The sequence below is a fragment of the Emydura macquarii genome, unplaced genomic scaffold, assembly GCF_026122565.2.
Source record: "Emydura macquarii macquarii isolate MOO-44397 ecotype Brisbane River unplaced genomic scaffold, CSIRO-AGI_Emac_v2 contig_2636, whole genome shotgun sequence".
Lineage (NCBI taxonomy): Eukaryota > Metazoa > Chordata > Testudines > Chelidae > Emydura > Emydura macquarii.
The window spans coordinates 26,362,335-26,385,157 of record NW_027132773.1 but is presented as its reverse complement, the minus strand read 5'-3'; the positions used below and the strand labels follow the sequence as shown (position 1 = coordinate 26,385,157).

The 22,823-nt window shown below is 42.5% G+C and overlaps 1 protein-coding gene across 3 annotated transcripts in view; it reads right to left on the bottom strand.

Moving 5' to 3' along the window:
- Positions 1-18,197, bottom strand: part of PLXNB2 (plexin B2) — a 310,572-nt gene extending 292,375 nt beyond the window's left edge. For 2 of the 3 annotated variants that reach the window (XM_067564325.1, XM_067564327.1), the window contains exon 1: positions 17,422-18,197. The gene's annotated coding sequence lies outside the window, so the exon portion shown is untranslated. Of the gene's footprint in view, positions 1-16,884; positions 17,366-17,421 lie in introns of those variants that run through there. The other variant, XM_067564326.1, reaches the window with a different exon arrangement.
- Positions 18,198-22,823: the final 4,626 nt, after the last annotated feature.

The window sequence follows — 22,823 nt, the reverse complement described above, 5'->3', positions numbered from 1 at the left end:
TGGGGCAAGCATGCACAAGCCATGCGAATGCTATACACGTCCTATGAATAAAAACATCTCATTAACCAACACAATTAAAAGTTAGTTTCTTATGGAGGGGAGGAGAAGGAGAAAATGTTAATTTTTGACTCAAAGACCACTTGTCTGAACTGCCCCAATAGTAGGCAAAATGTTTTTTTACCTTAAATCAGTTTCTCCAAAATATGAATCATGTCAGCCATCTCTGGCATACAGGAACAAAATTGTACAATAGCTGAAGATAGGTAGCATTGGTCTTTCAGCTTTCTAAGGAGAAGAGACATTTAGCTAGACAGATGGTGATTATTCAAATTCCAATTTGCGTAGGACACTTATAAGAATTGCTAAGGGACCTTTAATGGATCACTAGCGAACATGTACTCTGGTCAAATCCAGACGATAGAGCTTCCAGAAGTACAATGGCTGCTAATACCATGCTGGTGAATTTCTTAAGCACTAACAGCATCTTCTGCTTAACCATCTACACCATTTCCTGAAGTACATGAGATTTTTCTTGGTAGCACTGAACCACCCTGATCCAATTACAACCTGTGAGTGAGCAATCTGACTGAGGTTACAGCCTGAGACACAGACATGCGCAGGCAGGTATATTACCCTTGTCTCTGACCATCTTCTCAATATTTCACCAAAGGGTGGTCACGGCCAAAAAGCTAAGAATTAGCTAATGGTCATGGTTATTGTGTGACGTTTGTACAGGAAATAATTTTATAGTTTATGTAACATGTAGAATAATGAGTTTCAAAACTGTTCAAATGAAACCTAGCACCTGAGGCGAGGCAGATCTCAGGGATAATTCAATCAAATGTGGACAACAAAGAACATCCATGAAGCTAAACTATGTCTGAACCTGGTGCAAGCTTAAGGATTTAAAAAGACAAAAGAACCCCAGACACAAGCATACAAATAGGCAAGAGGCAATAGCCTGCAGAAAAGAGATGCAGAAAAAGCACAAGTTGCCATCCATTACAGAGGAGACATTCTGCCAGCCTAGGTGTCTCATGAAAAGTGGATCCCTGCTTTTTGGACTGGACAAGCACTGCAAGAACTAACCATTGGGTGAGAAATACTTTATTAGAGAGGAAAGTAACTTGCTAATTAGTATAGGCTATACACTGGTTTTATAACCTTTTGTTTCCAAATCCTTGTTTAATCTGAACCCTACTTTAATCTAAACCCCACTTTAATCTGAAACTCTATCTTAAACTCCATCAAACAAACTTCAATTTGGTTTTACCCTAGACGTGTTTAAGTGCCTTGTGCTAAGGAGTGTTGAACTGAGGTGAAACCAGTCAATTGAGGTGCACTGCTTCCACAGAGGCAGCAGATTGATATATACTGCAGGTGTCCAGAAAACAAGGGACTGGGTATTCAGGTGGAACAAAGCAGGGAGTGTAAATTGCTCGCCTGCATTGGGCAAAAGTAGGGCTTACAGAGCCTGAAGCAGACCACTTGTGTTGCCAGCAGTGGCTAGTTGGAACCAGTGGACACAGGCAAAGCCCCCTCCTGCTCTGAGGAGGTGGTAGTGGTTTACCCCAGATACCTCAGGTAGCCCTGAAAAGCATCACATGACCCAAGGAAGCATGGCATCAGCCAAACAGTCTTACCAAGCCCTGAACTCAAAAGCTCAAATGTTACATCAGTACAACCTTATCTACCACATTGTACTATATTGTTCCATCCAGGACAGAACATTTTGTCTGTTTCTAGAAGTGATCCTGCTTTTTATTCTATAGCCCTAAATTTTCATGCATCATCAACACATTAACCAGAACTGAAGTTGGAATCCTTCCCACGCTATCAAATGTCACGTAGGGCACAAACAGGGCTCTGTCATCCCAGTCTACCCTAGACTGTTCTTTGCATGTTCTCTACATTGCTAAGTCTCAAACATTTTCTCTCTAAGTATTCTTTCATGGGTTCAGCCCCTTTTACAAAATAATCTAGAGATACAGAAGTGGGAGTGGCTGAAGAGGAGGAAGACAAAGAATCTAAAGTGACCGTGACCTTACCTGAAGCTAGATCAACATTTAACTTGATCAAACACGGCCATTTCAAGAAGGGGTATTTAAGGGTGAAAAATAATCAAATATTTATGGTTTGTAAACCTTGTAATTTGTGAACTGGAAAAAGATTACAGCCCATTTGTCCTAGGCACTATACAAAGGAATATATAGTAATGTTTACCTACGGAAAGGGGAAAGCAAATAAGCAAAGCCAATTTATCTATTTGTGTGTAACAACTTGTTTACATAATTCTACTATAACTGCTACAAACCTTGCAAGAGAGACAACTTGATCTGGTTTTCCAAATGCAGTGTTTGGAACAGTATTTACTTGGCATTTTCCAAGATTTAGGAAGGACCCAGGCTGTTACACCAAAAGCTTATCACATAAAAAAAATATTTTCCCACTTGCAAGTGATACCACTGTAAAAACAAACCCATAGACCAACATTAGTCCCATGTATTAAGCATAAAAGTGACAATTCCAGATTAGCACTCTATTGGTGCTAAAAGCTACATGAAAAATCCTACTGGCCTTCAAGGAAAATCTTACAAAGCAAAGATATGGGGACAAATTCGACCTAACATCATCCCTTTGAATAGCACTAACACTTTGATGAGCTACCTTCAGATTAGCACATTAAACAAGTAATTTAAGATGTATTACTAATATCTCTACAATGGCTAGTAATGATGAAGAGATTGTAAGAAACTGTTTAACATAAAACTTATTTTTGTATAGGAAGATTTTAGTCATTAAGAGCATTAGTTTACTAAAAAAGAAAAATGTAGTAATAAGTCTCCGCTTTGTTTTTTAAAAGAAAGCAAGCACTGTGGATAGAGGGATGGAAGGCAGAGAGAGAAAGAAAATGACCATCAGGAACCTGTTAATGCTGTAAGCAACAGTGAGGTCTAGAAAAGCCAGCAAAGGATGGGGAGGTAGTCAGGGGAAGAACATCCAAATCACTGACTCAACATTGTTTTCAACAAATTACTTTAACCATTCTGGGTCTTGGTTTCCCCATCAGTAAAGTGGGGATAATAGTATCACAGGGTTATGAAGCTCAATTATCTTATATCTGTAAAGTGCTTTGAAGATGCAGCAGGTGCAAAGTATTATTATGCAAATAATACTATTTAAGAAAATCAAGAGTTCTGGATTAATTAAATACTGATCTCTTTGATATTGAAAGGACACATTTTTCATATTTTGAAATAGTTACTGTGTATGTTATAGCTTTCTATTCATTCTGCAGCAACAGTTTTTAACCTTTCCCTTCCATGAGGCAAAACACATTAGACTTCTCTGCAGACAGCTTTCTGAAATCTAACCCACTTTCATGGCTCAAACAGTTGAAGTTATACACTTTGATGAATTAGATGCCTACATTCCATGGAGGAACATTTCCCACAGGATAGAATGTCACAGACAATTTATTGTAACAAATTTTGCAGCGTGCTAAATTCATATATAGAAGCCATTTTTAAAGTAACTATATAGCCTCTCTATAATTATACTCATTTTGTGAGGAAAACAGGAGTAGGGATAAAAGGAGAAATACTATCCTTAATCATAGAATCCAGAACACAGAGAAATGCAACGACCTCATTCAGTGTCAGCTTTTAAACCAAGATGTCATCACCAGAGAGGATCAGAGAACTGTAGCATCTGCTCCAACCACTCATTACCTCCAGAAAGCCATATACACTACTTCTTCGCAGAACATCAGCAGACATGAATTACACAAAACATATCTGATAATGGCCATCTCCACTTTCCCCTCCAGCTCACGTATCCTGCTGTGCAGGTTTCCACAGACTTCGAGATGGGCTGTAACTGTGTATTTGATATTTGCTGCAGAATGGAAATACCTTCAACACAGCCAGGTGAGTGATGTAAACAAAGAATAGTGGGTGGTGGGAATAGTTATGTTACCAGCGCTAGTAAAGCTGAAAAGAAAAGGGAGTACGACAGGCTTTCCCTTGAGTTTCCTGCCTTCACGTGCAGCAGGCCTCTCTGAAAGCAAGATCTCATTCCCAGTGAATAAGCTCTCAGCACATCAGACATTTCTACTACTGTGTTCATTTTCCTATGAGGAAGCCTGGCTTTTGTGCCCTGCCCCATAAAATTCAGTCCAAACCAGCTGGCACATTCCAGCTGGAAGTCTGTAGAATTTCTGGCATTCCTATAAATAAAAAGAGCTTAACCCTAGTCCTCTTTGGAATGTATCCCTGAAATTGACATTAATAAAACAAGTTCAGATACTAGTCTTCTAACAAATGTCCTTCTCAAGCTGTGCTATTGTGTCATCAAATCCATGCTGGACTCCGCATTTAAAATCACAATTGAGTATGACTGTTTAATATTAGACATGGGAGAACCTTGTCAGAACCTTCTAAAATATATAACTAAGTTTACAACTACCAACAGAAGAGCATCTATTGAAGCCATCACTTTGAGAAAAGCAGCAATATAGAGAATAGCTATTCAATTCAGTGATATTGTCCAAACCAGTTATAATTCTGCCCCCTCTTTTTTTTTTTTTTTTTAAATATGGTAGATGAATGTGGATCCTCTTGTAATGACAGGATGGTATGGCATGCTAGCTACAGCAATCATTTGTAAGCTTCCCTAAACAGTTTTGGACCATTTACTTCACACATCTATTTTCTTGAGATCCACAATATATACCATTTTACCTCAAATCAGCCCTTGCTATGCAAATTCATAACTCAGAAAACCAGGTTTCTATTTTATTGATTTAATACACACTTGCCAGTAACTTGAGTGCATCAGTTAAACTGTACAACCGAACCAATGAATAACTGATGCCTTAAGAAGGACAAAGGCAGCGTGGCCTAGTGAACAGAACACTGGGCTGGGATTTGGGAGACCTGAGCTCCATTCTCAGCTCTGCGACTGGCCTGCTGGGTGACTGTGAGCAGATCACTTTGTGACTTGGTCTCCCTTTCAGTAAAATGGAGATAACAGTACTCACCTCCTTTGTAAAGCACTTTGAAATCTACTCATGAAAAAGCCTGCATAAGAGCTAAGTATTATATATAAAAAAATAACTCCCACATCCAAACAGAATCTCACACCACTTACTCAGAACATCTGAACGATCGTATAGGGCCCTGAAAGCATCCCAAAAAGGTCAAGAAATCCTCAGACCTTTCTGGACCAATGGAGAAAGTAATTCCTGCATCAAGGGCCCAAACTGAATATGTGGGGTGATGTTCTGGCTCTATTAAAAATCAATGGAATTTTTGCAATTCTTTTCAGTCAGGGCCAGAATTTCACCCATCTCCAGCCCCCTCAAGTTCAAATCTGGATATGGTCAACTAGAGCATCATGGCTGAATCACTTGCCAGATGATCTACAGGGAGTGTGGCAGTCTCTAAAACAGTCAGAGGCCACACCATTTGGGACTTTACAGACTCAAACGAACCCCTTTTGATACTCCTGAACAATATTGGAGCTAGCATAGATGCAGTTTATTGAGCGCAGATGTCCTGTACTTATTCCTCTCAGCCTGCTAAAGGCCAAAATTTGTTCATATAGAAAGCTTAAAATGCTGTGGGATTAATTCATTTGGGGGTAAAATCCTCTCCCTATAGCCTCAGCTTCCCAATTCTTTGTTTCTGATGTAAACAGTTATCAGTAAGGAAAGAGCAGACAGCAAATTTGTGTGAAACAGAAGTAACTCTGGGACTAATACAAGGTCATACACCTGACCTCTGATGCGATGAAACAATCAGGGGACATCACTGCTCCCTTGCCACAAATCTTCTCAATAGAGAGATTAGAGACAGGGCACTAGTTGTCTGTCTTTGTCGGCTTGTTTTGTGAACATGCTTTGAATGACTGCTTGTTTAAATGAAGCCAGCATCTTGTCTTGACATAACGGGCTGTTAATTTCAAGGGACAGGTCCATCTCACACACTTTAGGCTACAGGTTCAAGTAGTTCCCGATCCAGGAGGGAAATGGTGAAAATGCACAGGGCGTTATGTTTGCTACCTCTTGACATAGCCCTGCCACTGCATCAGCACACAATCCAACCCTAATCAGTCTCACCTAGTTTGTCCACAAAGCAGTCACTAGGAAACATCACTGGGAAGAATTTTCTGTCAGACAGATAGCTCCCACTAACCAAGATGGTCACCACCAGAGTAGTTCTGTTGTTCAAGATTTCACAGGTGCTATGGTGGAGGAAAAGGCAGCTCTCTTGGCTTTCACCACAGCCCCCATATAACACCTCAAAAAATTCATGACTTAAATGGTCAGGCAGATTTCTATCACTGGGCTCTGCTTTCCTTTAAGTAGGTTTCATGAATATACTGGCCACCTGTGAGGATGAGAGGGATGGCAGGGGAGGGAATCTGAAGAATGTTCTGTAGCCATAGTACTGATGACAGAGGACCAGAGATCATTGTAACGTCCCACTTGGCCATTGAGGAAGGGGACAATACAGTGCTGCCAGAGGACTACTTGAAGAGAGTTTGGAATCTCATCTGAATCATTAGTCGATAAGGGCAAGACAGGCCAGTGTGGTGGGGCCTCTGTTCCACTAGATGCTGAAGTTATCACCCCAATGATGAGAACTGCAGATTATGGCAACAAGTGTATACTGAGAAACATGACCTCTAGGATATTTCTATGGTTGGCAGGACATCCCTGAAATCCCACATCTAGTCATCTCATGGATTTAATTGTTTTAACACACATTACACTGGCAACATTTATAAAATCAACTTTAATCTTACTCCATGCTTCACACAAAGTGGACACACATTCAGATTTGAGCAGGAGCTACTGCATCAGACATGCATACAAACAGAACAGCTACCCCACCTCCCCATCTCTCTCTTAGGTGAGGCTGAACGGAGTACATATAATTTCACTAAAACCAGTTGAGCTGGTTTTTAGTTGTTTGAATTAGAGAGCAAGAAAATAGTCTTTTGTGATTTCAAATGTCTGGCTTCATGCTTCATTACCATTTAAAAAAAAAAAAAAAAGTATTGCAGGCACACATCATCCTTACTTTGTTTGTGACTGGTATTAAAAGATTAGTGATTGAAAAATTAGTTACTTCACTTGCATAGAAATATTTTCCCTCCCCTCGGTAATATAAGAAGAATTCAGGATTGCATTTATCTTAAAAACTCCTGCACTCTAAACAGCAATGGTCCCCAAACTGGAGGGCACAGAGGAACATTCGGGAGGCACATTGGGGCATGGGCCATCCCCCACAAGATGCAGGGAGGGAGCGCCACCCAGCCCCGATCTGCCCCCAGCTCCACTCCAGCCCCACTCCCAGCTGCAGCTCTGGCCCCAGCCTTACCCCATGGCTGCAGCTCTGGCTACAGCTCAGCCCCTGTGGGGGAAGGGAGGAGGGCGCAACTAAAACTGTTTGGGGACCACAGCTATAGACTCTTTGTACGTTATCACTAGTCCCCTGCATTTCTACCCACTGCTTCATTTTTGGCACTAGAACAGCAGTAATACTCTCTAGAAGACACCAATAGTAAGATTTTTTTGATTGTGACTGTGCCAATCAAGATATTCTAGAATGCTTGTTGCTGTGTTTCTTGAAGGAAAGTTGTTAAAGCAATAGGAACTTCAAGATACACATGTATCTCTTGCCTTTAATGACACACATGGGGAGCCAAACCAAGACCTCGATTTCCTCATAATCACAGCTCTCTGACACTGCAGACTAATCCCCAGATCTTCTCATATTATGACACTGTTCTTCCCACCTGCTCCAACTTATTCCTCCACCATTCAACAGAGCTACACCTAACATAGTGAATGCAGCTGGAGCACATGCTGAAAATTCTTAACGCCTATTGTCAGCTCCAGGTGGGTAGAGTTAAGGCTGCATGTGTTTACCTTCACTCTGTATTTCCTGGTTCTTAGAGATCTGAATTTTGCTAACTCGACATTCTGGAAGGAAGTGAGCTATTATGTTTTTTTGCCATTTAATATATTTCAAGTTTAACCATAAAAGGTGTTTAGTGTTAACTATTACTTTGTCTGGTATAGTTCCTTAAGAGTCAGATTTTTACAGCTGCACACACTTCACTTTCATGTGCGACCATTGTGATAGCACATAAGTAACCACCTTGATGTCTAGTTGTGCATCTGCATATGCTATCACTATGCATTCAATCAAGAAAATAAATGCGCAAATTAGGTACCCACAATTCTACGGATCCAGCCCTACATTTTTACTTCATTAGGTCAGACTGGCATTGAAGGGCAGGCCTCCCAGCCTGGGTAAACAGACATCAGCATGCTAGAAATAACAGTGTGGATGTTGACACAGGTGCCGCCTAGCCAACTCAGCACAGACCCATGGGGTCAGGTAGGCTTGTACTCAGGCAGCTAGCTCATGCCACAACATCCACATCACTATTTTTAACTTACTAACTTGAGCAGAGCTAGTATGTTTGACTACCCAGGTTGGGAGGCACACTCCCAGAAGCTGTGCAGACATAACCTGGAGTACTTTTAATCCCATGGTTGTTCCAGGATCCCCAGGTAATTAGGGATAGTTTACCACCGTCCACCCTGAACTCACAGGTGGGTAAAGATAATCTGCTTCACTACAGAGAAATTTTTAAAATAGAGAGGGAGGAAGAAAAAAAAAAAAATCTATCCATAGATTTATATTCCCCTGAGATAGAAGTTTAAGATAACCTGTGATAGACGTTAAAGTTGAAAGCACAGGAAAAAAAGGAAAATACTTGTACTTTTGTTACATAAATACTCAAATAAAAGAAAAACATTTCACACGTTTTTCTAAAGCTGCTTAGGAATAACCTGTGCAATGGTCTCCTTAGATTAAAATGCTGCTTCAGTATTACAATCTCACTATCACACTTTTATTCATTACTTTTTTTTTTTAATTGAGTTAACAGATGTCCTAAGATTTGAACTGCCTTGCAATATGAGAGAAACTGTAAGACTAATTTCCTAGCTCCTATGTTTACTTTGCATACCCTCTGGGCAGGAAGTCGGCAAGAAAATTTCTGAGCAAACCATCTCAAGTTATCACCCCATTTGCAAGATTCAAAAGCAAAGTCTTACATAATGAGGTAAGAGGAAAAAAGGAAATGACTATATATACATAGTTAACACTATACTATTAGCTTGACTTACTGCTAGCATGCCATTAAGGTAGTGAACAACTAAGGTCAAACCTGCAATTGGTGTGAAGGCTGGCCTATTCTCTCATTCCCTCTTCAAGCACTTCTGAAGCAGGAAGTGTGGCATACATAAGCTGGAACAGCCATTGAGACTAATGGCAGTGGAACAGTGACATGGCTCCTGGGGGTTATAAATCTTGATGGGAACTCTTGTTAAAAAACCACACACCTCTAAAAACAAACCACTGGAAAAAACAAATTTAAGGAGGTAGGGAGCTCTTCACCAAGTGTGCACAGGAACTGGGGATGCAGTAGCATGCGCTAACCCTGCTACTTTTAATTCTACTTATAGTGTATATCAACTTCATAAGCAGATCCCAAAGTAATCAGGAAAACAGGCATGGACAGTTGAAGTAATTTGCCAAAAGTCACATAGGTCAATAGCAGAGGTAGGAATGGAACCTAGGGCACTGGACCCTACTGCCTTCTAGATATAAATCCAGATGTGAAAATAGCCCTGCCTCCTTTGTAAGGCTGCTTTCACAGGCAGATTAAGTGTGCATGTCAAGTACTACTATGCCAGCTATAGGAAGAGTTGTTAGTGTGGTGAAGTACTATCAGGACTTTAGATAAAGGAAGCAGCACACACAAGCAATAATACCAGAACTAAAAATAAAGTTGGCTCTTGCACATGGAGTGAGTTTGTTATAACAGATGAAGACCAGGATAATTTTGAGGAAATGGAAAAGCAATATAGAAGTATTCGGCCTTTGCTAACAGCTTACTAAGGCTGTTTACGAAACAAAGAGATAAGTAATGCCAAGGGCATTCCACATCATCAACTCTCACTGTTGGCTAATTTGAAAACTTCTGATTCCAAGGTTTCTAAACCTACTTCTGACATTAGGGCTGTCATTCAAATGGATTAATTATGCCACTGCTGACAAAAACTGGCTGCCTTTTCAATATATCATTGCTCTAGGAGAAAAATATCACCGTCAGTTTGGAGGTTGTTTACATTTTTTAAATGTACTTATTTATTTACAGACCTCAAGATTGAAATGAAAGGAGAGTGACTAATTGCTACAACTGGGAAAAGTAAATTGGCAAATCCTACTGAGTACACCTGCACATGCTAATCTTTAAACAACAGTGGCACGAACAAGGCAGATTGCAAAATTATAATTAACAAATATTATTCTGCACTTGAGTTACTCTGTTTTGATAACCAGATTACCTTGGAGATGATTTATACTCACAAATTACTTGATATCAAATTACAACACACACTAGCACAGAACCAGACTGAGTGTCCAAGAGAAGGAAGACATTTCCCATACTGCTGTATAAAATTGTTGCATTTAGTTTCAGGCTTCATTACTTAACTTCATGCTTGGGGCATGAAAGCCCCAGAAGGCCATCTCTGCTGCTGGCAAAGCAAGCCAACCCTCCTCAGTCCTGTGCCATTTTGTGCCATGCCTGAGTAACAGAGCCAATCTGGAGGGAGGAAAATGAGGAGAAACTCATGTAAATGAACTTCCTATCCATGTAAGCAGCACTACCGCTTGAGCTTAGCCACCTCCTTTGTGCAAGGAACATGAGCCATTATAGCTGTAGGATAGTGGTCCCTTTTGCAAGGCATTGCTCCACAAGGGGAAGAATGATGAAAGAGGTTTCTGCGGTCTATTGTCCATTCAGGGGTTATGGAAGGACTATCAGTGCCAATGGGACCAGCCTTGGCCTCCGTTCCCAATTGGAATGGATACGTTGTCATTAATTCTCTATCACTGACCATTCTGAAATCAATATTGACTGTTTTTGTAAGAATATGCTCTGGGAATTATTTTGGGGAAGTTCTGTGCTTGGTGTTATACAGGAGGGCAGACTAGATGATCACAGTGATCCCTTCTGGTCTGGGAATCAATGAATTTATGGGAAGGGAGGGAGAGGTCAGTTGCTGCTGTGAACCAAGATGCATGTTAAAACTTTTCAAAGCTCTTTTCTTTTACACCCTATTCCCACAGGACTGGGAAATAGAAGAGGTAAAGCAATTGTTTTTATTGGCTTCATGTTCAATAGTCCAAGCATTACATTTCTACTCACTCAGGTTAATTCAACCACATCACAATCGTATCAGACAGGTTTTAACATACATTGTGGAACCACATGAAAAATGAATAATCATTTGCTGATGTATTAAAAGGGAGAAACTGCAAACATTGGCCTTTCAGCTGTGGTGAATGTAACCAGATCCAATCTCCCACAGCAAATTAACTGTTCCCTGTTTTAAGGTTAACAACTGGGACAAGCTTGAGGAGAAAGTACTCTAGTTTAATTTTACTTCACTCAAAGATCATCTTCACAGAAGATGAATGGCTAATATTTACCAGGTATGCTTAGGTCAGTGGCACATGCTCTCACGCACATGTCCAAGGAGAAACGTATCAAAGTTCTTATCACATTCCTGACAGTTTTAATCTTTAACAAGCTTTGGAGACTTCATTCTGTTTTTTTGTTTTGACCCCTGAGTTGTTTAAATTTTTATCAGTTTTGTATACACTAAGCAAATCAGAACTCTGTGGAAAAACTTTGGCCTCAAACATTGTTGCTTAATACACCTGTGCCATATGGGTTTACACCTGTTTAACTAAATTAATTTTAAAAACACTTCCATTTAAGATGGTGAGAGTTTGGGTGTAGACGTGGTAAAGGAAAGTCCTGATAAAATCTTTTGTTTTCATCAGATCAGATAATTTTCTCCTTTTCTTTTTCCTGTTGCAGGGCACTTTTTGAATAGTTGTCATTTTTCACTCTAGAAATCACTGTACTTCAGGGATGGATACAACAGTAATCATATGGATGGTGAATGTAAATTTAAGTTAATAAAATACCCTCCGATGATATTATATACATTTATATTTTTCTATAGTTTAAGCGCACGCGCGCGCACACACACACACACAATTATTGCCGATACAAAGTTACGATAAATGTGGAAGGTCATGATTTGTACATTACTTCTGCAAAAGAGGCCCAATTATTTGCTTCTTCAGACACATAAAGAAGGACCTTCAGGATTATCAAGACTTTCCTCTATCACATCTACACGCAAACTCACACCATCTTAACTAGAAGTGTTTTTAAAATTAGTTTAGTTAAACAGGTGTAAACCCATATGGCACAGGTGTATTAAGCAACAATGTTTGAGGCCAAAGTTTTTCAACAGAGTTCTGATTTGCTTAGTGTATACAAAACTGATGAAAATTTAAACAACTCTGGGGTCAAAGTGTACACACAAAGTGTTGAGAGTGAGAACACATACAGACATCTCATCTGCTGAGGAAAGTGAGCTATAAAGGTCACATTATCCATAACTAGTTTACTAGAAACTGTCAACATCAAAGTGAATTGTATTCTTCATGTGTAACCATACTACAGAGATGTTAACTACCAAGAGGAGGACTGGGACACTGGAAACAGGATTTTAACTTAATCAAACAGATCTTTTGAGTTGTGCACATGTAGCCCCAATTCATAAACAAAGTTAGTTGTTCCATGCATTGTAAATTGTTCCAGCTGAGAGGCATGTCCAGCATGAAGACAGAAACTTGGAAGCTAAACACACCCATGAAGCAACACAGGAACAGACTTGGAATGTGTTGGACGGACTATGCTAGCCACCTGTGCTACCAGAGACCTTGGAATTCCAAACATCACGATCCATTGTAGCTAATTACTAAGTTGGTCTGGCACCAGGGGTTGGCTTTTCAGAAGCTGTAATTCCAAAACAGAAGTATATTGACATAATCAGCATTCTTCATATTCCTCACTCTTATTTACTTGAATTCCACTGCTGCTTACATGAGGGGCCAAATCTGCTCCTGATTACATCAGCGCAAGTCTGAATAATTAGTGTGGTCCAGAGTTTTAAACAAACACTGTTTATGAGAAGTCAGACTTCAGTTTCTGGAATTAAAGTTACTGATCTTGAATCAGGTAGAGAGATCTGTGCTACCTCAATTCAAATAATAATTTGAATAATAATTTCCTTCCAATCATCTTCACACAGACACACCCTTATTTGGGTGGAGGGAGATGATAAAGAAAAATCAAATTCATTGTAGAAACAGAAGCTCTAAACTTTCAGTTTAGAAACCTTAACTACAAAGCCATGAATGGGGAAAAGCATTCTAGGTTTTGGTACACCACTATACTACTTGTCAGACGAAAAAGACTGATCAACAACTGGTCGTTTGGTAAAATGGCTATTCTTCAACTTACTGTTTCCACTTTGTCAAAGTGAGTTTTGGCCAAATAAGGTCAGGACTCTCTGTATCCAAATATTAGATTTTTTTTAAAAAAAGTACACACACCTGATTTCTAAACGGACCTATTCAGCTACCCTAAATTCCTTTATTTATTTTAGCAAGGCGTTAGAGGGCCAGCGTCAAGCCCAAGGTGGCCTCATTTAGGTTTTTATATAAGTAAGCGTCCACAAAACCTAGCTACAACAGAAGTGTTTTCGCTTTTAAAAATTCCAAAGGAACCATTATTTTAAAAACACAATACTGTTGTGCTGCAGTATTTGCAAGCTAAACCTGACAACTTTGTGATACTGCAGGACAGAACCTGTAAATAAAATTATTAAACAAAATTTAAAAAAAGTAAGTTCAAATAAAAGGCAGGAGAAAAATATATGTGGGTTGGGACTGTTTTTTTTGTTGTTGTTGGTTTTTTTAAATCATCTGTGGTCCTGATCCTGCAGACACTTCTGCATGTGTTCAACCTTTATTCATTGGGTACTCCTACTGAACTTGACAGAACTAGTCACGGAGTAATAGTTAAACTGCAAACACTCATGCATGTGCTTAAGAGGCTACGGAATTTAGGATTATTGTTTATTTTAAGTATGTTTAACCAACTGTGCGTTGGAATATACTCATTCTAGTTCTGGAAAAGTGATGAGCACTTGCACAAGAGGGAATTCCAAACTATTCTATAATATTAATTACATGCCCTCAAAATTTTCTGATTTAAAGAGCCGACTGGGAAGAGGAAAGTGATAGTGACATAAGTTCAGCAATTAGCTTACTATCATTTAATGTTGCCATTAAATGTTTGTTGGCAACGCTTCAAATGTTGCAAAACTTAAATTAAGCTTGGTACACTAAGTTTTTAAATTGACAATTCAATATTTAAAACATCAATGGCACAACAGTCGAATTACTATTATTTCCAACTGTTAGGCATTTAGGTTTGTTCAAATTTCCAGTACATAAGGGCTTATGTTAGCTATAGAGTGATCAGAACCAATAAGAGTGATTTCTCCTTTGTCACCAACATCCTTTTAAAAGAAAATAAGAGTGTTAATCCTTTCCTCAGCCCCCAAGGCTAAGATCCAAACAAGTTTCAACATAATGGCCACAAAGTCATTGTTACTTATTTAAACAAATTCTTGAAACATGATGGTAGCTCAACTTCATAGTATTTTGGTGGATTTTATTTTGTTTTCATCTTTTTGGACAAACTTCTGTAAAGTTAATCCAAATTTTTAAATAGATTTTAGGCCTTGATCCAACTCTCACTGATATCAAGGGAAAGATTCACTGTGGGCTAGATCATACCACTAATCAGCCTTTTTTTAAATTTCAGAGGTTTTAAGAAGTTAAACCTTGTTTTGTTACATGTACTGGGTGCATTTTCTAAAAAGTAAAAATATATTGCTTGTCACTGTCCAATATGTTAACAGTAAACTGCCAAAACCAAGGACTCTTCAATTAAGTTTTCCAGTAGTTTATTTTGAAACATAAGAAAGATTCAGCTTAGCAGTCAAACAAACTGTTACAACCAAATTCACTGTAGTATCTTCCCAGTGGGAAAATAACTCATTTCAGTATGTATTAACATTTACTAAGAACATTCTGTTTGGAGCAATATTTCCCAGGGTATGGTACTTGAATGTCTTCTTATATTGCCTTTCCCAAGCTGGTAGCAATCTTGGGGTAATTGACAGGTCTGTTAATTAGCACATTTCTAATAGATTGTCAGAGTGTCCAAAGCTTTGGATAGGAGCTTTTTTACTACTCTACAATAGACTCCAGCTATGCAGAATTAATTGGTGATCCTAGAGCAGGTTCTTGTGAGCATGTCTGGATCACAGAAATTGGCTGTACACAGGGCTTCAGTTTCCAGAAATACAGCAATTTTCACAAACAATGCTTTTACTTAATTTTTGTATTACTTTAAATGCTCTTTTCTTGACAGGAGAGCACCACACTGATTTCTAGTTCATACTGCTCAAGTTAAGATCCCATGAAGTCCTTCAGGGATAGAAGCATTCATACTGGATGAGGTCAAGGGTGGGTAGGCCTAGGATTAGACTTCCTGTGTTAGCTTTGTTTTTGCTTGTGGTTGCAGGCATGCTCTTCTGTTCTATCTGTTCCATTCCAGGAAGCAGGGATGGTACTGAAATTTACAAGCAGCTGGCTCTCTCACAACTGATGAGGAGGAATGCAGAGTAAGGATAACCCCCTTTTTGCATATGTAATTATTCTCACTCAGTACCCTAAATTCATCACTAATGGGTCCCCCACCTGATTTCTCTACAACATTGTACACAATTCTTATCCTGGAAGGCTGATAAAAGGAGGAAAAGGAAAAAAAAATCAAATTCCGTTTTGGGCCTGACAACCTTAGTGTCCCTTTAGAGCAACTATAGAGAAATTCCTAGTAAATCCAAGATCTTAATCCTTTCCTATTTCTAAGCCAACTTTAAATTGGGCACAAATAAAGAAATGGATAATATTTCTCTTGTATGAGTTACCTGTTATATGCAGTTTAGAATAAATTAAGAAAAATCTTTGTCAGAAGAAACAAGAATTATCACATTGAAGAAAACATTAAGACAGTTACAGAAGGAGTAAGTTACTTTTAAAAAAGTTCTCATTCAAATACCATAATTCACTATTATGGATGGCACCATAGTATTCTAGTACTCAAGGAATGAACTAGTAATTTTTGCCACCAGTTTGACAAGAGATAATGAAGTGTAACAGTTAACCTTTTGGGTATATGCCCCAAGTCTTCTGTTAACCCAGAAGGTATTTTAATTATTGTTATTGTTTTCCACATAAGCCTTCCACAGAAATAGACATTACAGCAAGTTCATAAATAGTGGATGAAGAGACAGTAACTTGAATTACTGCATAACCAAATGCAAAAAAGGCAAAGTTTTTGTGCAGTTCCAAAGCAAACAGTACTAAGAGTCACAAACCCTACAGAGACTTGCCTTTTCATTTGCCTACAGTGCACGCATGCAAAATTACGTTTTTTAAAAGAGAGGTTTGGAGAGAAAGTTTAACCCCATCTTTTTAACAAGGTAAAAGATGTTTGCATTAAAATCCAAATTAGATTCTGAATTGAAGCTAGTGGTATGAAGAACTCAAGTGTCAAAATGGCCCTTAACCAATTACTATCCACATAAGAGGGAATGGGTTATCAGTGAATGGGTTTCAATTATCCGAGTCACGAAACGGTGATTATAAAACTCTTGAGGATAATGAACTATAAATCCAGCGCTATATCCTGGAAGATCGAGCTAAAAATCTCCGGACAAAAGGATGTTTCTCAACTTTCTGCTTAAGATCAGAAAGCGTTTGTGTTGGTTTGTTTTTTAAATTCTCTTACCTGAAAATTGTGTTTAACTCTCTGACGCTGGGTTTGATACAATCAAAACCAGGCAGTTCACCACATCGGCGTTTCGAAAAGGAAAGTTTCAGATTTTTTTAGCTTGTAATACTAGGAAGCACAATCGAAGTTCAAAGCGACATACTCTAGGAAGCCCTGGGTTTTCCCTTAATGAAAGCCATATGCTGTTCAGAGCGGGGGGAAGAACATCCTCAAAAGCTTATTTGAAAGTTTCTGACTCGTTCCGATCCCAGTTTCTCGGGAGATTCCAACTGGGTCTGATCCGAGAGCGGTCTGCGCGTTTAGTTCCACGCCTGGGCTCTTCGACCCTTTCCTGGGGGCGTTAACCACATGCTCACTAGAGAACAGGGGACGCTGCCACCACACGGGCAATTAGGAGGAAGCGCTTTCAAGAGGAAAAGCCGCAATATTCGCTTCAGATTTGTGTATCTTTCACCCTCGCACAAACAAGCCTGCAGGGGCCCCGCTGCCTTCAACAGGTGGAGCCACCGGGGGGGAGAAAAACATCCAACTTACCCAAGTTGGGACGCAGCAGGGCTGGGCAGCGCCTGTCTGTCTGTCTGTGCGTGCGCCCTGCTGCTCGGCCGCCGATCCCTTCCTTCCTTCCTTCCCAAGCCCAGCTCAGGCTGCCGCCGCTCCGGCTCCGCCCATCTCAGCCAAGCAGCCCCCCGAGCCACCGCGCAGCAACAGCGGCCAGCTCGCTGCCCATTTCCCGAGGAGCCGCAGCCGCCCAAGTCGGACTCAGAACGGCCGAGAGCGGAGCGAAGGAAACCACACACCCCCGAAAAACCCCACCCAGCGCCCGTGAATCATCACCCCAGGAGCCTCCGCCTCCCCCTCCACGCTCCGGCTACCGCCTGCGCCGCCTTTCCACTGGGGAGCCAGGGGCGCGGCGAGCGAGAGACACACCTGTAGGTGCTGCACATATCCGCCGTGCGCACAGGGCGAGACAGGAAACTGAAAAAAAAGGGCCCGGCGAGGGAGGGGGACAGAGATTGAGAGAGAGGCTCCCCCGCTCCTCCTCCCCCGCCAGCCCCGGCCGTTCCCACTCCCCGCCTCTGCTCCGGATCCGCTTCCCCAGGCCTCCCCTCCCGGGAAAGCCAGCCAACAAATCGCCCCCGCTTCTGCCTCCCTCCGCTCAGCGGTGTCTGGCAGGGACAGCCCGCCACCACCGGGCTCCCCCTGAGAGCGAGGGGCTGGGCTGGGCTGGGCTGGCAGCGCGGCTGGGGCTGAGCGTGCCCGGGCGAAGAGGGCCGGCGTTAGTGGCCGGGGCTGCAGGAGGGTGGGTGGGAATCTCGCCGCCCACCCAGGGGCTGCCGTGGGGGGGGGCTCAGTGGTCGGGGGGTATTGCAGCGCCCTGGTGCTGGCGGGGAGAGGAGACGGTGGAAGCCGCTTTCTCTCTCTGTGGCCGTGGGTCCTCCCTGCGGCGGGTTCCCACGCCTTCCCCCTGCCGGCGGGTGAGAGCGATTTGCTTCTTGCGAGTTGAGGCGCGCATTGGGCTGGCCCTGAGGGAAGCCGCGAGCCGGCCGGGCTCGAGAGCGGAGCCGCTGCCCGCTTCGCTTTCACGCGCCCTCCCGGCGGGCAGAGGCGAAAGTGGGGTGGTGCATCCCGCCAAGCTGCTGGCACCGTCGCCTGCCCAGCGGGAAGAGCACCCCGGGATTCTTGGGAGCCGGCCTGCTAGCTAAGCCGGGCCGGGCGGGGCTGGGAAGATGAAAGCCCTGGAGCGTCGGTTGCACCTACAAGCAACATGTCGCCGTGGGGGTCCCTCAGTCTGTGAGCTGTGTCCGCGCCGCTGCCAGGTCTGGTGGGGAGCCGGGGACTTACATCTGTCTAGACACTCCCTTGGGGTATGGTCTGCTCCCAGAGGCTCTCCCACACTAAGCAGGATCTATTAGGGTCGAGGTGGGATGGGAGACTGCCTTGCCTTGCCTTGCCTGACCTGAAGAAAAGGGAGGGTGATGGGGGGGGGGGTTGCATTTGTTTGTTTCTTTCTTTTTGAAAAGAGCTGAGAGGTCACCAGAAGGATACCTCTTCACAAAATAAAAAATCCCTTTTCCACCTTTTTTGCTTTACCTTGTGACTCTGGCAATCCAGCCCCAGAGAGCAGGTAAGGGCTTAAGAGTTTTGCCTATTTAAGATGTGTTGATTAATCATGTTTATTACAGAAGTGCTGGAGGGCCCACCAAGAATGGGGCCTCATTCTACTAGGCACCCCAAAGCAAATAGAGGGTGAGGGAAGGGCTGGAGCACACAAGCGGAATGAACAATGTATTGGCAACAGGCTTGTTAGTTCCACCAATCTTTGGAGGGGGAGGGGAGAATGAGAAAGTTACTTGAAAGAAAAGCTTTAATCAAACGAGTAACAGAGGAGAGGCTAATTACCATGAGAAGCCTAGCACAAGAACAGACTCAGTGGCCAGCAAAGTGTGGGGGGAGTTGCCGACCTTGTCCCACTACTGATCCTTTTCGTACCATAATGTCAGTAGATAATATTTCTCCTTGAGTTCTCCCTTCTGGAGCTTGTGTCATTGTCCAAGAGTTCCATCTAGAATTCCAACCCCCTCTTTTAGCTTTGCTTTTTTTTTGACGAGCCTCCTACAAAGTCTGCTCTACCTTTTGGCAGCTTTTCTTGTCGCCTTGCTGTTTCTGTCACTGTTTCCTCAATTGCCATCCCCTTCAATACAGCTGTTGGCAGGGCCTCTGGCTTGTTCAGCCAACTTTTTCTATTCCCGCTCTGCTAGTCTTAATTGCTGCCTGTACCTCTTCCATCTGCTGGTGTTCCACTGTCATCAAAACCTGTTCTGATTTTACCAGGGACCTGATTTGTGTCTCCCTAGTACAATGTTCCAGCCCAACTTCAGGCCCTGGTTTTGTGGAATTTCCTGCTGCCTGAAAGATAGCCAGCTGCCATTTAAACTCTTGGCACCATTGCTTGTCATGCTCCAATTCTACCTTTGTCCAAACCAAATCTTGCTTTAGCTTTTCTGCTGCCTTATAATTTTCTGCCAGGAGCTATTTACTTCTGCCAGCTCCTGGTTAGCTTCTTACAGATGTTCTTCCAGGCAGTGAAGACATCTGAGTTTCTTCTCTAGTTTCCTCAGCAGCCTCTAGGCAATCTAACAAGTCCCTCCAATCCTCTTCCATGTGCCCATAAGGGCTGAGTATCACTGACCACAGCTCCAGGACCTGAGTAGGTTTCTCCTCTGCTGACTCAGGTATTGTCCTCTCTCTGGTGCTGGGAATCCTTGCCAGTCTCTGCCGTGGAATGCTCCAACTCTCACTCAGCCATGCTGGCCTTGTACTTCTCACTCCACCACAGTCATTGTGTACACTCGAGTCTCTCCATGCAGGCAGGATATGTGGACTGACTGTTGCTGGTTTATCTGACCAGATGGAAGTCCGCTTCTCACCTCCAGCAGGGAGATCCACATCTGGAATCTGCCATGCTCCCAGCAGGGAGCAGGGAACCCGGACTGGTGGCCCAAGCCAGGAGCTTGGGTGGCAGCCCAGCTTGGAGCAGAAATCAGGCAGCAGCCCAACAGGGAAGCCTGGCTATTTTGTCAGTTTCAGGGCTCCAGCAGAGCCTGAAATTGACAAGACAGCCAACGGTCAATGTAAGGAACACAGTGTTCATGTGGACACTGCTTGACCTAACTTCACCGACATAAGCCCTACCTCTCCTGGAGATGGAGCTATTATGTTAGTGTAGTAGGGCACTTACATCGGCAGGAGCAAGGCTGTAATGTAGACACTGACCTAGTTAGGTTGATATAAGATGCCATATGTCGACCTAACTCTGTAGTGTAGACCATACTCCTCAGCAGAATGGTTCCATTCTAAAGCAGTGTTGATAGGCTTCAGTTGTCAGTCCCAGTTGATCTAAAATAGCTTCTTTGATCAGATACGATCTTGCCAACTCATCAGAGAGGGTGCTTGGGCCTCTGCTGCCAGAAATGGGGCTAGCCGGGCTGCCCAGGATGCTGCACTTGCTACTCATTCAAAAATATGTAAGAGTCTTTGGTCTTCATCTGGCCCTAACTCTGCTATCTCTGCAACTGGCTGTCTGGGATCTTCTTCCCAAAGAGCCATTCCATTCCCTGGGGTCCATTTTCCCATGCATTGCAGGAAATATTCCTACTGCAGCTGCTGGATTTCCTGTTGTCCTTGCAGCAGCTGCAGGAGGAGAACCTGGGTTTGCCTCTGCTGTGCTGACAACAGGCAGACTACTTCCTTCATTTTTCTGCTTTTCCTTATTTCTCCTTTCTCTGAGTGGGGTCTCAGTAGATCCTGGATGACATCCCCTCTGTGGCAAAGCTGCAGTCCCACTACATCCCCTCCTGGTTGGCTGTGGCACTGTAGCAACTTTAGCCTCAGTTTCTTCCTCCCCCCCCATCTTTCAGCCTACTCCAGCTGCTGGAGCTAGACCACTTTACTGAGTCCAGCCCCTTCTAGGGCCTCAGAAGTAAGGAAGTGGTAAATAATGAAGAGGGCAAGTCACTGATTCAGGGCGATCTAGATCACTTGGTATACTGAGCACAAGTCAACTGTGTGTTTCAATATGACTAAATGTAGATGTATACATGTAGGAACAAAGAATATAGGTCATACTTACAGGATGAGGGACCCTATGCTGGGAAGCATTGACTCTGAAAAAGATTTGGGAGTCATGATGAATAATCAACTAAACATGATTCTGGGATGCATAAACAAAGAAATTTTGAGTAGGAGTCTGGAAGGTATTTTACCTCTGTATTTGGAATGTGTGCAATGGTTGCGGAAATACTCATGTGTCCATTTTTGGTGTCCACAGTTCAAGAAGGATGTTGATAAATTGTAGAGGGTTCAGACAAGAGCCACAAAAATAATTAAAGGATTAGAAAACATTCCTTCTCGTGATAGACTCAAAGAGCTCAATCTATTTAGTTTAACAAAGAGAAGGTTAAGGTATGTCTTGTTTGCAGTCTATAAGTACCTACATGGGGAACAAATATTTAATAATGGGTTCTTCAATCTCGCAGAGAAGGGCATAACACCATCCAATGGCTGGAAGTGGAAGTTAGACAAATTCAGATTGGAAATAAGGCATAAATTTTTATCAGTGAGAATAATTACCCACAGGGACAATTTACCAAGGGTCATGGTGGATTCTCCATGATGGACAATTTTAAAATCCAGATTGGATGTTTTGTTGAAAGATATGCTCCAGGAATTATTTTGGAGAAGTTCTATGGCCTGTGCTCTATAGGAGGTCAGACTAGATGGTCCCTTCCAGCCTTAGAATCTCTGGACAAAAATATCACATCTTCAGGCCAGCTAGGCTCAACAGGCCACCACACCTCATTGCCTCTTTTCCCCACACCTCATGGCCGTGTGCCTCCAAAGACACCACTGTCCAGGGGCTGGCACACTCTTCTCCTCACTCAGGCAGGCTACAGTTCCTCAGAGCACCTGTCTCCAGTCTTCCAAGCTCACCCCTGAAGAAGCCTGTCTGTTGTCCTCAGCCTTCTTTCAGGATGCTTTCCAGACAAAGGGACCTCTCCACCTTCTGTCCTCTGAGTCGTCTCCTCCTGCAGGCCTCACCCAGCTCATTATGGAAAGAAGCCCTGCTGTCCCCAAGTGAGGCTCTATTACTAATTAGTTCTGCTTCACCCTCCAGGTGAAAGGAGGCAGGTTATTGGCCTTTCAGGCCCATATTAACCCCCTTTTACTATTTACTTCTTCACACCCCATCACATGCTTCCTTTCCCAGTGTTGTCAACTCTTGCAATTTTATTTCAAGCCTGGCAATATTTAGTGTATTTCTTAAAGCCCTACACCCTGGAGGCATGGGAATATACCAGAAGCTCAAGTATGGGCTAGCCTCCTGTTCTGGGAGGCTAGTCCATGGCCCCACCCCTTCCAACCGCGGACACACCCCT